This window comes from Telopea speciosissima, chromosome 1, assembly GCF_018873765.1.
Source record: "Telopea speciosissima isolate NSW1024214 ecotype Mountain lineage chromosome 1, Tspe_v1, whole genome shotgun sequence".
In the NCBI taxonomy this organism is placed as follows: Eukaryota; Viridiplantae; Streptophyta; class Magnoliopsida; order Proteales; family Proteaceae; genus Telopea; species Telopea speciosissima.
In genome coordinates, this window is record NC_057916.1 from 41,088,625 (window position 1) to 41,094,624 (window position 6,000).

Here is a 6,000-nt window from a genome sequence, read left to right on the forward strand (position 1 = left end):
TGCTCCAGGGTCATGATAACCAACTCTAGTGAGTATGGCTCTTCTTCCTTTGACGTTCTAGGGGTGAAGTCCTCAAGGGACAAAGCTGCAGGGAACGAAACTTCAGAGGATGATGCTTCAGCGAATGAGGCCTCGTCCGGGTCCCCAGAGCCAATCTCTTAACCTCCACCCTTCATCCTGAAGGATCCTAGTCATGTGGATGATCCTTTTGTCCAGGCTCCTGCCCCCTGGCTGCTACTATGAAAATTCCTTCAGGGGAGCTTCGGTCACTAGGTCAGACATGACAATGACTGTTTGATCCAGCCACTCTCTGGTAGCAGCTGGAAGATCACGAACTGATAATAACACTCGTAATGCCTCTGCGATAGCGGTAAACTTCTGGGCTTCCACAGTGTCACGAAAAAGAGAGTTGCATAGAGGCCAGAACGAGATCCTTGGCACTCACCACCTGAGCTGAATCAGGTACATTGCCCGCAGCCAAAGGGTCGCTGGAATCCCCGCCTTCCTCAGGGGAGCCAAGTTCGGCTAAGATTGCTTTTAGACTAACCACCAGCATAACGAAGGGAGAGTCAGAATAAGGGTTTAGGCGGAGCAAAGAAAAGAGTGCGGCAGAAATAGACCCTGTGTTGAAGAACATCAAAACTCTAGAGGCTACCTTTAGCGAAGGCGAGGCCTTAGACCAAAAGGTCAAGACTTTCTGGACCAAGCTCCACACAATCCTGACCAAAGTGAAGTCATAGGAAGACAAACTCAGGCAACTCGATGGTGAAATCAAGCGTCTGGAAGTTGAACTCGCCAGCCTCTGTGCCGATAGAGCCACTCTAGCCCTCCTGGTTAATGAAAAACTTCGTAGCTCCCAATCTGTAATGTGTAAGGCGAGTTTCGTTAATGCTAAAGCGAAGAAACATAGACTACTTAGGGCAGGTAGAGCAGCGTCCTTGGTCATTGCTATGGGTCGTTTGGCAACCAGGAGAAGAACTGGGGTAATGTTCAGAGTTCCCTCCCCACATATTATCTCAACTAGGCCTGTGCATCCCCCCCTTTTTTTTGTTCGAAAAACTCTTGTGTTGTCTTGGTGTATTCGGCCTTGAGGGCCGTGTTTTTATGAAGAACTTTTCACTCTCTGGCCTTGCTGGTTGCGCATTTTTTCTATCTTCCTCTCTCTCCCCCCTTTCTTTTATTCTTGTGTCGGCCTTGATGGCCATCCTCCCTAATGCCTCTAAATGGTGGGCTTTCTTAGCCTAAATCCTAGACTGTAGCATAAAACACTTTCAAGAATTTCCCATTTGCTGGCCTAACATGGATTATCCCCTCCAAACTCTTTAGCCTGTAGGCATTGCCTTTAAGTACTTGACAAATTGAAAATGGTCCTTCTTATGTTTGGGACCATTTGTGCATCCTAGGGTCTTTTAAACCGATTGGTAATATAGCCTTCAGTACCAGATCCCCTTCTTGGAATGACTTTGGGTGTATCCTTTTATTATAGGTCATTGCTACCCTCTGCTCCTGTGCTTGTATTCGGTCAAAAGCAGCAAGGCGTTCTTCATGCAGATCTTCCAGCTCGGCTAGCATTACTTCGCTATATGCCACTGGCGTGAGACCCTGTTTAAAGGCCACCTGGCTGACCTAACACTTATCTCCATAGGGAGCACAACGTCATGCCCATATGTTAGGGCAAATGGTGTAGTCATCGTACTCGACCTCTATGACATTTGAAAAGCCCACAGAACCTCTGACAACATCTCAACCCATCTTCTTGGATTATCTTCTGCTACCTTGGCTAGGCAATTCTTTAATATTTTATTGCTTGCCTCGGCCTGCCCGTTGCCTTGGGCGTAATATAGAGTGGAATGGGTGATGGTTGTCCCCAGTTCCGCTGAGAATGCTACTACCTCGTCGCCTGTGAATACGGTCCCATTATCGCAAGTAATGGTCTCTAAGAGTCCAAACCTGTGAATAATGTGATTCTTCAAAAATCTGATGATGTTTGCTTGGCCGACCGCTTTCATTGGCACTGCCTCCGCCCATTTTGTGAAGTAATCTGTTGCCACGATAATGAAGCAATGCCCCGCGTGGCTAGCGTTGACTATGAATGATCTGTTGTCGGCCATTGCTAGCTCGATCTAACCTCCCTGGCACCATAGGACTAAGAACTGATGCAAGGATGAAGGTACACAAGAATTTGCATGGATCCAATCTCTCTATAATAAGGCACTATAGTTAGCCATAGCATCTATGACAAAGAATGCTGTCACAGACGCTTGGTTTCCCACCTTCAAGTCAACTGGTAGGTTGCCCCTGGGTTTGGTTGATCCTCCTAAGAAATTCGTGACTGAGACATTGGCGGGAAGAAGATCGGTTTCATCCTTACCTAATCGCCTTAACATCCTTGAGGATAGGATGTTAACTGCTGCCCCGTTGTGGACCAATACCCCGGTCGCTGGCTTACCGTCCATGTGAGATTGGATGTAGAGTAGTTTCAAATGTTGGATCATTTCCTTGGTGGGCTCTCCAAACACGTGGGTTGCCTTCTCCTGAGGGATAGGAGTATCAAACATATATTCACTCCCTAGTGACGATCGTTCGGATGTTGTCTTTTAACTTCTTCTGGTCTGGTTCTTCGGTAGCATGTTCTCCTGAAGGGATGAGCTCCAAGCCCAGGATCCCAGAAGAGAGATCATCTTCCTCACATCCCCTTCTAGTTCTGTTGCTTGGCTGGGTTGATATTGGAACGTCTTTGGTAGGACGTATACCATTGACACCTGGACTTGTGTCTGTACGGTCCCGAACATCATTTCCACCAAATCGCCGAAGTCAACTTCCTTAGACTATGTTGGGTCGTTCGCATCTCTGATTTGTGCTTTAGGGTTAGGGTCCGATCCTATGTCCCCAAAAATGTCTAGATCACTGCCTTCAATCTCGTAATCTGACACCTCTGGTTCCAGACTTGCTCCGTTTCCTCTGGCGGCCGTAGGTTCTGGATCTCTTGCTGGATTGATGATCGACCGGCTCTGGTTGATCGGTTGATCAGTCTGGACCTGAGTGGTGTCACCATCGTGGCTAACCCTCCTGGGAGGTGCCTGGCTATGCTTCAGGGCTTCTATTTTTCATTGCCACCTTCTTCTTTGTGTCCTAGTCATGTCCGCAGGGTCAAGGTAGGTGGGAAACTTTAGATGTTTTGCCACTTTCTAATTCTCGCCTTCTACCTTGGGATGCACCATCCTTGGTTTTTTGCCCCTCACGTGGCCGCCATGTGAAAGCTCCCAGGTGCCCGTCCTGACAGTTGGTCGGCCTATCCTGGTTGTATGTCAGGCGCCATCACACGAGAATCCTTCCAAGTCGGTCCTTAGCCGATGGCCGAGATATGTAAGTTGTCTCCAAAAAAATTATGCTCCACATCCCTCTCAAACCTTCGTCCTTTGTTTGGCCTCCTTTCAATCTCAGAAGTAGGTTGTTTACTAGGACTGGCTACGGTGCCCTTCGTTCTATCCTATGATTGCTCCTCGATTATTTCTTGACAACCCTCCATTAATCGTCTGCAATTAATGCAAATGTTCCAATGAAACCTTTATACTTCGTTCGACGTTGGCCTTGTGACCGTTCTATCACCTTGTCCCGTTGGATCTTCTAGGGTGCTAGGCTCTCAACGATTATATTTTACAGGTTGCTTGCTCTGCCCCTTGTTTCTCTAAGCCTCAAGCGGGTTCACCCCCTGAATGCACATATTGCTAGACTGGCCCATGACAAGTACGCTTAGCCTCTCTGGAGGAACTGTCGGCTCTTGGGGGAGAGTCTGAACAGGTCGGTTCACGATTGCCTTGTTTTACGAGGATAGGCTCCCTGTTGACTGGCCATTGTTGACCCTGCTCTGGAATGGGGCTGCCATGGGATTCAAGAGAGATTCTCGCAAGCGATCTGATTGTTTAGGTTGGTCTTGCCCGTCTACTTGCCCGAAATTCCAAGCTGGTGTGATTTTTTCCCTAGAGCTGGCCAACTTTGAGAAATCGGCATTGACCATGTTTACTTGGAAAGGGTCTTCGTCTACTAGCATAACACCCTTCTCTTTGTCTGGGAATTTGATATGTCCTCCTGTAATTGGTTTTTGCAAGGCATTCCATAAAACCACACAATTAGTAGTAGTATGGGTGCGAGTGTTGTGCCACTTATTATATTTTTGATCTTTCAACTCGCTATTGGGTGGTATTTGGTGCCCCGACGGTAGTTTTACTTGCTTGTCCCTGAGCAATTGATCAAAAATCAATTCTGCTTTGGAAATGTCAAAAGAGTATGTCGTCTTAGTGCAAAAAATCCTCTCGGTTGTGGGTTTTGATTGTTCGATCTGTTTGGTGGGATCATTCGGCCTGGTCAAGGCCTTGTAGACCTAGGGTTTGCCATCAGCTATTTCGGCGGCGTCTATTTTGAACTCAATGAAATCCACCTGCTTCTGGTCGCTGGCCCCTAAGAGTGGGAAGTCGTGGCCTAAAGCGTCTTTATAGTAGATCCCTATAGAGGCCACTTTTCGTTGGCCTTTTTCTTTTAGGAGTTGCTCGTATGGAGTGACCTGTATAACTAATTAGCCGAGATCAGTAAAGTGTTAACCAGCGAACCTCTTCCTAAGCTCAAAATTCAAACCTCCTAATGCCATCTTTACGTATTCGCCCTTGTATAATAGGGTCGGGCATTTGTATTTGGCCATTTTGAACTGGGCGATGAACCTTTCTACGGTCTCTCCTGGCTCTTGATACATCTTAGCCAAGTCTCCTATTGTAAACTCTGGCTTAGTGTGGTAAAATTGGGTGTGGAACAATTCCTCCATTTCTTGCTAACTTCAAACTGAATAGGCCAGGAGATTGAAATACCATGTGAAAGCTGATCCCGTTAGAGAATTCAGGAAGAACCTAAGTTTGGCTACTTCAATTGCCCCTAAGTTTCCACACTGAACTATGAAACGGGCTATGTGTTCGATGGTGGAAACGCTGTCTTCCCCCAAAAATTTGGTAAACTTTGGGACTTTATGGTTTCTACCCAGGTCTACCATATCAAAATACTCAGGATAAGGTTTTATGTAGATAGGACGTGAAGTCGTCCTGTAGATTGGGTTAATGCTTTCCTGGATAATCCTGGTCAGCTCATCCCGATCGATAGGTACCGGGACCGCTTGTGGTGCGGCTTGCCCTCCCATGTTTGGCGGCCATTGACCGTTAGGAAAGCTCAGACCCGGCAGGGTGCCGAAATGGGATTCCGGCCTCTGTTACATCCCGAGACCGTTTTCTCTGATATTTACCCCTACAGCCCTATATCCTGGGATATTGGCATTGCTACCATTTCATCCTGGGGAGGGATACCCTCCGAAGGGGATAGCATTTGCGCCCGTAGCTATCGAGTTAACGAGGTGGTGACTAGCTCTGGTTGCCCCTACTTGCACGGTGCTAGTAAAAGCGGGCCCTTGCGTCCCAATCGGGATGGTGGTCGTGGGGCATCCACTTGCCCCTAACGTAGCCGCATGGGTGGGGCCGACTAGTTACCCGAAGAAACAATGTTAACCCCAAAGCTTCCTATGGGATTGGTGGCACTTCCAGGCATGGCCTAGTATAAGGGATTGACATAGGTCATCTGTGGTAAATTGACCCTAGGTCGATCTCCATTCCCAGGATTCTGGTTGGAGCTACCAACATAGGTGGCCTATGGGGATGGGTTTATTCGCCCCCCACCAAGCTCCCCACTCTCGGCTTGTGCAACTGTGCCCTCTAACGGGTTGGCCATTAATTGTGGCCTTGCCCCTGTTGTGGCTTGCTGCCTTAAGACTATGAGAGTTCATAGAATTCCTCAAGCTAGGATTGTTGGCTGGTGGTAGCCTTATCGATCGTGGCCATTAGGTGGCATAGATCTTCAGAAATAGGCCTAATGGCGTTCACCAAATGCAGCATGTTATCCATGATAGGATCTACAGCATCGTGCACCACAACCGCTAGCCGCTCTGTTGAGTCTCGACTAGCGTTG